This window comes from Elephantulus edwardii, unplaced genomic scaffold (genome assembly GCF_000299155.1).
Source record: "Elephantulus edwardii isolate Elephantulus edwardi_28Jun2011 unplaced genomic scaffold, EleEdw1.0 scaffold00196, whole genome shotgun sequence".
NCBI lineage: Eukaryota > Metazoa > Chordata > Mammalia > Macroscelidea > Macroscelididae > Elephantulus > Elephantulus edwardii.
Window position 1 is genome coordinate 586,997 of NW_006399946.1, and position 10,984 is coordinate 597,980.

The 10,984-nt window shown below is 41.1% G+C and overlaps 1 protein-coding gene and 2 pseudogenes across 2 annotated transcripts in view; 1 reads left to right on the plus strand and 2 right to left on the minus strand.

The window, feature by feature from the left end:
- LOC102848746 (vesicle-associated membrane protein-associated protein A-like) overlaps window positions 1-10,984 on the plus strand; it is a 77,233-nt gene that overhangs the window by 12,162 nt on the left and 54,087 nt on the right. The window lies entirely within an intron of this gene.
- Window positions 3,844-6,146, minus strand: LOC102865201 (annotated as a pseudogene).
- Window positions 10,556-10,984, minus strand: part of LOC102848336 — a 3,315-nt pseudogene continuing 2,886 nt past the window's right edge.

A 10,984-nucleotide genomic window follows, 5' to 3' on the forward strand; every position in this document is an offset into this window, starting at 1 on the left:
AAACATTTACAGAGGTTTTGGATTTCCATTCATTCATTGCCATACTTTTCTCCCTGCCCATCCCTCCCCACCAGTTCGCTCCCCTCTCCGAAAAGAAAAAGAAAAAAAAATTCCTTCATTGGTGTACAATTCTCCCATCCCTTCCCCCCCAGCCCCCACCCCGGAGTACACTTCTCTATGCAACCTTAATTCTGGATTCCTGTGGGCAGCACAACTCTTAATGACTATACCACTAGGGCTCCCTATAGTCCTGTGTGTTTCTTCACTTGTTAAAAAAATGTTCTTGCTAAGATTGGCAGCATCAGGATAGATGGTGAAGAGATTGAGATAGTTAACAACTTTTAGTCTGCTTGTCTCCATAGTCAGCACTCTTGGCACCAGCAGCCAGGAAATTGAAAGACGTATTGTGATGGGAAAGTCTGCTGTTAGGGACTTCTCCAAAGTCCTGAAGAGCAGTGGTGTCACTCTGGAGACTAAAGTGCGTCTGGTACAGGCCATGGTCTTTGCAATCACTTGTTATGCATCAGAGAGCTGGACAGTGACTAGGGAGGATGGAAGGAGAATTGATGCCTTTGAGCTGTGGTGCTGGACAGGAGTTTTGAATGTACCGTGGACTGCCAAGAAAACAAACAGATTCATCCTGGAGAGGGTTAAACCAGGCTGCTCTTTGGAGGCAAGGATTTTGAGGTTTCGTGTGACATACTTTGGACATGTTGTAAGGAGGGACTGGTCCTTGGAGAGGGACATCATGCTTGGGAGGGTTGGAGGGACAGCACAGGAGGGGAAGGCCCTCTATGAGGTGGATTGACTTAGTGACTGGGATATTCGGCATGGGTGTGTCAGAAGCAGTGCGATAGGCACAGGCTAGAGCAAGGTTTAGGTCTGTTGTACATAGGGTCTCTATGAGTTGCAAGCAACTTGACGGCACATCACAACAAGATTTCTAGTGACTTGCCTGCTGACTACATGGATCATTTTATATTTATCTTGTTCATATTTCACATGTTACTGACAGTTCCCTTTTCAAAAAACTCAGTTCACTTTCTGTGACACCATTATCTTCTGGCTTTGCTTGTTGTGCTTTTTGCTGTCTTATTTGTGACCTTTTTCTTAAATGCTAATGTTCTTGGATTCAGATTTGGGATTTCTCTATGGTTTTTGTGAACTTTTTGATCTTACTGTATTAGAGCTCATCTCTTTTTAAGGAACTCTGGTGTTGAAGTGTTACGTGTTGCATTTCTAATTTCTAAAGGTCAGCAGTTGGTATCTACTAGCTGCTCAAAGAGAAAAAGATGGATGTACTCATAAAGACTTATCTCCTCAGAAACCCCAAAGAGGGTCACTGTGGGTCAGAAACAACTTGTTATCAGTAGGTTTCTCTTTGTACACATTGTCACATATTCAAATCTGCATTTTACTTCAGACTCACTAGAACACTTATTCTCTAAACGGGGTGCCATTCATGCATTTTAAACTTAGCATTTCTAAACTGAATTTTGACTGCTTAAACGTAATTTCCCCCTATGTTATTTGTTTTTGGTGGCATCATGATTAGTTATACCAGAAATGTACGTACACTAATTTAAAAAAAATAAAATCTTTGTTTCTGTTTCCTAGAGATTTTTTTTAGTCTTATTTCTGTTACATCTTTATTTTTAAACTAGTTTATTTTTTATAAGTTCTAAAACCTTGTTAGTAAATACCATCTCTGTTTTCCTGGGACAGAAAATTAGAGAATGGGAGAGTGAACACTATCAGATAATCATGTAATTTATGAAAACATGAGAATGTTAAGTAGAGGATTTTGATCCCAATTAAGGTAAGATTCCCAAACTAGAATTATATAGGTAAAAAAAGGCATAAAACAGTACATAGAAGAATTCTGTTGGCAGGAACATGTAACATTTACAAGACTGAAAGAAGCAACTGTGACAGTAGTGGAAATAGCCTAGAGAGTATGGAGTTTTGTAGGTCAAGTTAGAAATTTTTATTTATTGTAGGCCACTGAGGAATTTGGATTTTTGGGATGGGGGAAATCAAATAGGTAGTGACCCTGGAATGATAGCATGTTGGCTTTAAAAAAACAGATTAATTAGGTAGGCATATGCAGTCCTCTGGGCAATAGATAATTGCTTGGACTCAAGTGTGATGATATTGGAGACAGAAGAGCTAGAAGGTAAATCAGTATAACTCTTGTGCAGTTAGGGAAATCTGGTGGTTTGGTGATAAGGAGTTGCACTGTCAATTCAAAGACACACTGTTTGAATCCTTGGAAGAAAGGTAGGTAATCTCTTATGCAATTTGCTGCCTTTGAAAACTTGACAGTATATAACAACAAAATGTCTGCAGTTTGTTCCAACTTGACAGTATATAACAACAAAATTTCTGCACTTAGAAGACAGTATCCTGGAGAATCGTGAGTTTTCTGGCTTATATAACTGGAGGAATGGCTTCGGTGTTCAGGGAGCTGAGAAACTCTGGAGGGGATAGAGAAGGACTAAATGAGTTTTATTTCGGAAGAGTTTGGTACAGGCTAAAAAGATTATCATGATGCCATTAGATGTGTTAAGTTCATTAAGTATGTTTAGGATTTTTCATGTTAATGAAGAGATAGAGATATATATTTGTGATTTATTCATTCATTCATTCATTCTTTTTATGTGTGTACCGTCAAATTGGATCTGACTGGTACAGGAGGCGATTGTTCCTCCTTCTTCAGCAGAGCATCTGGTGGATTTGAACCGCGCACCTCTGGGATTGCACTGCAGTTTCCTGCCACTAGGCCACCAGAGCTCACCATATTTGTGTTATAGAAGTGTATTAGAGAGGTCTAAGCTTTAGTTTTATTAGTCACCAAAACTGATTTCCCTTTGTCTAGTGTCTACTATCTTCAGCCTTTTCTCTATACTTCTGCGTAGACTGTACTTTGAAAGGGCTAGATCCACTTGTGACCTCTTCAACTTCTGTTGCTTGACTTTGTACATATTGTGCTTGCAATATTGTTCTCCTTCATACCTATCAAGTAACACCCAATTTCAAGAATCACTTCCTCTTGTGAAATCTTTCTTTTCATCAGTTCCAGTTGATCACTGCCCTCTTTATGTCCTTATTTTATATTACTTGCCACATTATATTGTATATATTTACGGTTTTTTCTTCTCAGACTATTTGGTGGGAAGAAGTACTTTTTTTTTTTTCTTTGTAGGCACAGTGGTTCAGCACTTGGCTACTAACATAAAGGCCACCGGTTCAAACCCACCAGATGCTCTGTGAAAGATATCACAGCTTACTTCTGTAAAAGTTACAGTCTGGGAAGCCATCTGAGGTAGTTCTCAGTACGTCAGAATTGACTTGGTGGCAGGGAGTTTGGTTGCGATTTTAATTTTTGGTAGAGTGGCATCCACTTCCTAAATGGCTTGCCTCCGGAAACTGTGTACGAACAGTGCTCAGTCTGTTTGTTTATAGGGTCGCTATGAATCGTGTACGACTTGACAGCATTAAACAACAACAACAGTAACAAAATCTGGCATAGACCGGTTCAGTAAAGTCTGAGTTAATATTAAGACTCATAGTGCCTCGTATAGTTCCCATGCTTTAAATCTTTAGCTCTTCTCTGTTGGGTTACGTTCTTGCTGGTTGTGGTTTTTGGGGTTTCTTTCTTTTTTTTTTTTTTTTTTGCCTTTGCCAAAATAGTATTTTTTTCTCAAAGTCACTTGAAAGACCCCGAGTAAGGAGATCTATCATACACCAGGCGTAGATTCCAAACCCATATTCCTCCATCCCCCAGCATGGGTCTCTGTCAGGATAAAAAGTTGCTTTCTTTGGTAATTCTTGGCTTTTGCTTCATGAAGAGAAGCTCTTTTCCCATAAGCCATCTTCATTTTTTTGGTAGAGCTTTATTTTCAGGAAACAGTGCGTTAGTTGGGTTTGGGTATTATTTTTTAAGAACTGCAAGGTGGATCTGATGTGTTCCACGAAGTGAGGGGTTTGGCCAGAGATGAAGTGGAAAGGTTCTCTAGTATTTGCTTGTCATCTTGCTGCAACCAGAAATCCACATGTGGAAAAGGCATCCAGGAGTATGGTCCTAGGCGAAGTTGCTCTGTCTCTGTATCATAAATACTAATCATTGGTCCTCCCGTCAGAGCATGGGCAGCACACAGCTCTTCCTCCAGCCCTCGGTCTTGGAAGGAGGCTCTGTAACACTGCAGTTTTTATGTTGACAGCAATGCTGAAAATGGCTTTCACTTTCTTCCCGGTCATTTAATTCTGTCACACATAATGTCACTAAGTGGATGTCGTCTTCCTGTCTGTCATATTCACTGAGAAGTTTCTGAGTTTTTGTGACAACTGCCTATCATCACTGAAGCTGCCCACAAGGTGCACTTCGATCCTGCCACATTTTGTGGGCTCAGGAGAGGATTTTATGGAGCTGATGATCAAGGGGACCTAGGCTTTGGTGTTGGATCCATCACAGTGTGTCAAGCAGGTCACCCCATTACCTGTGTGCCTCAGGACCAAAAGTGACAAGTGGTGGCATCATCAGAACCCAGAATGGAGATGGAGCCATCCTTTGGAGAGGTCACTGCAAACTCTCTCTTCTGAACATACCGAAGGCCCTGGGGTCCCACTTGTTGAACAGACTGACCTCTGAGAAGTCTGGCTCTTTCCTCTAGAGTCAGATGGGCACAAATGAGGTCCCCGGCTGGGAAGTGTGCTGGTTGTGTTTTTAAAGAGCTCTGCAAAACAACTATGAGATATCATCTCACCCCAGTCAGAATAGCAAAATTTAGCAGAACAGCAAGCAACAAATGCTGGCGAGGTTGTGGAGAAACTGGAACCCTCCTTATTCACTGTTGGTGGGAGTAAAATGGTGCAACCACTGTGGAAGGAGGTATTATGCACTTTCTCAAAAAGTTGCAAATAGAGATACCATTTGACCCAGCAATTCCACTACTGGGAATATATCCCAGAGAGACCATAACTGACATCCAAGCAGATAAATGCACACCCACGTTTATCGCAGCTTTGTTCACAATAGCAAGGAGTTGGAAACAACCTAGGTGCCCATCAACGAATGAATGGATAGAAAAGCTGTGGTATATTCACACAATGGAATACTACACTGCATTGAAAAACAAGGAACTCAAGCAATATTATCCAAAATGGGTGACTCTGGAGAACAATATGCTGAGTGAAATATCTCAGTCGCAAAAGGACAAATACTGCATGATGTCACTGCTGTAAAATGGGACTGATATTAGGGTTGGGGTAGGACTGAGAAAAACTGGATAAATTGTGTAGCTGCAGTGAAACAGATGAGGGAGAGAATAATTTAAAAGTGATGTATGATAGGCTGTTATGGTTATCACAAGAGTCCACAATTAAGGTTGCATAGTGGAATGGAGGGAGTTTTTCTATTACTTTTCAAAGAGAGAAGCGAACTGGGGGTGGGTGGGGGAGGCTGGGCAGGGAGAGAAGTGTAGCAATGAATGAATGGAAATCCAAAATCTCTGTAAATGTTCATTAAAATTGTTAAAATAAAAATTAAAAAAACTCTGGTAGCTAGTTGAACTGCTAACACAAAGGCCACGCATATTTGGTGGTTTGAGTCCACCTTCCTTTGGAACCAGATGGAGGGTCGGTCACTGAAAGTCTAAACCAACTTGATAGCAGTAAATTTTAGTTTTTTGAATTGTTTGCCCCTTTTGTGGCAGCTGTATTTTGTAAAAGACCTGACCTGTACACTTGACTTTGGGGTTGTGAGTTAGCCCTACAAAGATCAGACTAATGAGTGTCTTTGTTCATCAGTGTCTTGTCTTTGTTCATCTATCAGCTTTTTCATAAGTAAAGTGAGAGAGGTAAGGATGAGCAATTTCTTTGGTACTGTATTGAACTATCATTATGAGGCAGCTGAGTATAAAAAGAAAATGCAAGGTTTTTATTTATTTTGGTTTTTTTCCTATGCAGTAGAAATATTATGGGCAAAGAATTGGGGAAACTTGATTGAGTTTCATAGTTACTCAAAGCTCGATACTGTCGTGTCTGAGCCAACTCACATACTGACCCTCCATCAAGTTTCAGAGGTTAGATTTAAGTACCTTGTGGATTCTAACCACCTGCTTTTGGGTGACAGTCCAATTCCGCATCCAGTATGCACTGGTAGTTACAGTGAAAAAAAAACCATAGTGTTTGGTATAGTGGAAGGCATAAAAAATTAAGGAAAAGATTGTTTGACACATGGCCTTAGCCAGCCGTTGAGGAAGATAGAATAAAATGAACTTTTCAATTTCTTTTACAGGAGGCTTTTCTTAATCATGCAGAGATAATTTGAACAGAGGTAGAGAGCCTGTTAGCAGCAGGCACATTTTTGTTTTCTTTTCTCATCAGAACTTTCTGACCTCTCGTTCTCAACCTTGATAGACCATTCAGTAAAGTTTACTTACCTACTTTACTAGAAGTAGAGGCTTTTGCTTTCAAAAAGTTGTTTTGAGCCTTAAGTATGAACTTTCTTTGACTTAAATTATACAATAAAATATTTAAAAATTTTAATTATGAGACATTTGAAAATTCAGAAGATAACTTCCATATTCCTAAATTGAATACTTTCATTATACATAAATGTAATGTTTTACATTTTACTTTATTGCCTATCTTCTGTGTGTTTGCTACAGTGTTTTGAAAATATACCTGCTTGTTTTGAAAGAATCTTTTTTTGAGTACTTGAATTTACATTTCTAACAAAAATAAAAAAGAAGTAAGCAAACCAATATAAAATAAAAGGGACGTTTTCTATACCTAATCATGATACCATTAGTGCCAAAGTCAAAGTTTTAATATTTAATATTTAAAGGAGCTCTCTTGTAGCACATAGTCAAAGGGAGTTGTCCTGCTAACCTAAAAGTCGTGCTTTGTTGGCTGTTTGCATCCACCAGCTGCTCAGAGGAAGAAAGATGAGCAATTCTCCTCCTGTCTGATTTACAGCCTCAGAAAACCCCCTAGAGGGTTAGCTCTCTGTGGCAATGAGAGAATCATAATGCCACTTTAAAAGGCCAAAGTAAATTTTTAAATGTCGTTTAATAGTTAGCTTGAAATGTTCTCAAATTGAGCTTCTGTTTTTCAGTTACGTTTGTCTGGGTTTTGTGTTATGTTTGGGTGTCGTATGTCTAATCCCATCTCCACCCCAATAAAAAAGCAAAACACACCAACTTGGCCAGTGAGTGGATTCTGACTCATAACAGCTATGTGTGCTGCAGGTAGAACTGTGCCCCATAGGGTTTTCAGAGCTGTGACCTCATGAAAGCAGATAGCCAGGCTTGTCTGTGGAGCTCCCTCAAAGTGGGTTTCCAAGTGTCACCTTTTGGTTAGTAGTTGAACACTTAATGATTTGCCTCCCAGGGACTTGTATGAAGTACTTGAGTCTTTTTAATTTTGAGCTCTTTCCCCAATTCTTTTCAAGAGTTGAAACAACCAGTATAGTATACCTCATGGTTTTTATTCAGGTTTCACTATTTTTAAGAAAATTCCTTTATGTTATGTGTTGCTTTAGGTTTAAGATGATGCCTTGTCTCATGTTTAGAGATGCTATAAACATCTGATGACAGCCTTATCTCTTCATTTAAACATTACATAAATATGAGCATATTTACAGAAATAATATTGAGGAAAAAGACTGGAAAGAATTCAGTGTTATTCATTACTTCTGGTTTAGTTTGGGATGCCTTCTGACTTTATATTTTTTCTTCTGCGTTTTTAAGAGTTCTCCAATGAGGAAGCAATGCTTTTTATACTAAGAAAAAATAATACTTAAAGGATTATTTAAACTTGATACCTTTGAATGATTACATCAGTGGCTTCATTTATTCGTTCTGGTTATATAGTTCATTATGTGTTGAACTGCTGACTAAAAGGTTGCAGTTGGAATTGACCACCCCTGCTGCATGAAAAAGATGAGGCAGTCTTTTCCCATCAAGATTGCTGTTAAGTTGGAATCTAATCAGAGGCAGTGAGTTTTAATTGTATTACAAGTTGTGATTATTTATTAATAGTTTAAGCTTTTTTTAGACATAACAAATAGAAAACTGGTCTCAGCTATAACCATTTTGTAATAGTTCTCAAATAATGCAAATTAATAGAAAAGCTCTTGACCTCAAAGTAAATCTGATTTCTCACATTACTTCACAGATCATAACTGCACATAAACTTATATTTCACTGAGCATCATCACTTGATCCTTGATTGTCCTTGTGAGAATATGGCAGATTGGTATCTGCTCTGTCTGGTGGCCAGCCCTTGCCCATAGGGCACTCTAGTGACTTAGTGTAAGGAGTTGTACCACCTATAAAGAAGTAAATAGATCAGAGTAGTCAAGTTAGTTCATAGGCTCCTTGCCCTTCCCCCCAGCATTATTGATTGTTTCAATGTAATATCCACCTGACCCAAAGGCAGCTTGCATATATGCCTTTAAACAGAGCTCTGGTGGTAGAGTGCATAGTATGTTGGCACAGATAATCAGAAGGGCATATGTCTCCAGTGATTCCAGTCAATAGGAGAAAGATGAGTAGTAGTCTCCTTCCATTAAGATGTACAGCGTGAAGTCTCTTGGAGGGTTGCTGTGAGTTGGAACCAGTTTGATGGCAGTTAATGAGCCTTTAAGTAACACGTGTCTTTGAATTTCTTGGTGAAGAATGTTAAATATATCCTGGACTGATGGAAGGATGAGCAAATCTACCTTGAAAGAAGTACAGCCAGAATACCCTCTGGAAGCACAGATTTTTTGGGGGTGGGGGAATTCTAATAGAAACAGATGGCAAGATTGCATTTCACTGTCTTTTGTGGACCTGTTATCAGGTGGGGCTATTCTCTGGAGAAGGTAGAAAGTCATAGAAAAAAGGATTTTAATAAGTTGGATTGGCATAACGGCAGTAATATTGCTATTTCTTAATAGTGTCCACTCATTAGACCCTTAAGGGAGTCCTTGGTAGTATAGTTTGTAGCAAGTTGCGTGCTGCTAACCCAGAGGCTGCATGATCAGCATCCTATGGGAGAAGATGAGCTGTTTCCTTTTCTTGCTATTTACAGCCTTGGAAACCCAATGGGGGGTTGCCAGAAGTAGAAACTGCCTTTATGGAAATGAGGTTTTTTGTAAGTTAGGCCATGCGGACATGGTGACTGATTTGGAACATGTGCAAGCAGATGATTGGTTTGAGTCCAGCTTCAACCAGATCATTCATGCTTGATTTTCTGTAATTGCTAAGATTGTTTAGAATAATAACTTCTAAAAAGATTGATAATCATGTTTTAATAAACCTGTTTAATAGTATTGAACAGGTCTTCCTTTTATGTTTGTGGTTATTTTCCCAACATTGACAGCATTATATTTGAGGACAGATCTTGAAATACTTTTTTTTTTTTAAAGGAAACAAGTTTTATTTTTATAATCAGAACATATTCTTATATTGGCTACCTTCATTGTCTGGGGCTTTGGCCCAGGCATCACCAACTGTGTGCTCTCTGCTGGCCACTGAGACCTATCATGGTGTGAGGTAGGTCTAAGGGACACCCAGCTCCCCCACCTCCCACCTATCCATGGTGGCTACCTCAGTGGATGGGAACCCCTCCCTCTTTTGCCTTATTCTCCTTGCAGCCCCCAAATACCCCCACCTGAGCCGCTCTCTTAAGAACTCTTGACCTCCTCTGCAAGACAGATCCCCGTCTCAGCTCCTCCAACAGCCTGGGCTGCGTACAGCAGGAGCCAGGGTCAAGTGCCTCACTGGCTGTCAAGTATGCCCCTCGGCCAGTACCCCCACGGGCACGCCTCCTTCTCTCTGTCCATGTGGTGGGTGTTGTCAGTGGGGGGCCAGCTCTGTGATGACCCTCCTGTGACCACTCGAGCTGCCTCACTATGTGTCCCCACAGCATAAGGCATGGTTGTCTCAATGATGACCACCTCCAGGGGCTCCGGCCAGTGACCAGGGCATGGCTCAGTCGCCAACAGCTCTGGATCCTCGATTTACAAAATAGACTGAAAAATCTGAAATCATTTAGTAGCAAAATAATTATGGTAAGAAAAATCATTACAGAGCTTCGACTGAAAGGGGCAGCCAGCTGGTCCCTGAGGTTGGCAGCGGGGGTGATCTGGGGCCTTAAGGTTGCTGACCATACCTTTGGTTAGAAAATGAGGCATCAAAAGATGAGGCTTAAGTGCACCCCATCAGCCCTCAGCTATGGCTCACAGCTCCTGCAGGGACAATCTATTGTCAGCCAGTTTCCTGGCTTGCTTCAAGTAAGGCACCTCTGGGCGAGTGGCTGGTGGCCTGAGAGACATTGTGGGGATGGCGGGGAGGGATGGGGTGAGGGTGCAAGGAGGTGGCTGAGTGTGTGCGCCTGGAATTTGGGGTTACATCTTTAACGTCTTCAAGCCTTCCTTTGAGATCTTCTGGGGTTTGAGCCAGTGTTAGGCTTCTCAGCGTGGGGGGTGGGGGTCTTGCTAGGGGCCTCAGAACACAAAGGGGCTTGCTCTTCTAGGCCCTGGGGACATTCTCGTGTCTGCATGCCCTCACTGCAACCTGTCTGGCTGTAGATGCTGTGGCTGATACGAAGATGGTGAATGCAGAGACAGTGCCTGAGAGGGCCTGCGACAGGGCAGCCGGGTAGCTGTAGCCCATGAAGCTGGCTGCAGGGGCAGGCCAGGCTGAGTAGGGGTACTGGTCATAGGTGGCTGGCCTGTACTCGATGTAAGGCGAGGAGAGTGAGGGAACAGGAGCTGCTGGGGCAAACAGGCTGGGTTGCAGGATGGCTGGCAGGTAGATGTAATGAGGAGTGAGCCCTTAGGTCCGCTGGATCATGGCGAGGTGGAGCTGCTGTACTTCTTTTTTTTTTTTTTTCCTGTAATTATATTTTATTAATTTCCATAAACATTTACAGAGATTTTGGGCTTCCACTCATTCATTGTTGCACTATTCTCTCTACCCTCCTCCCAGTTTGT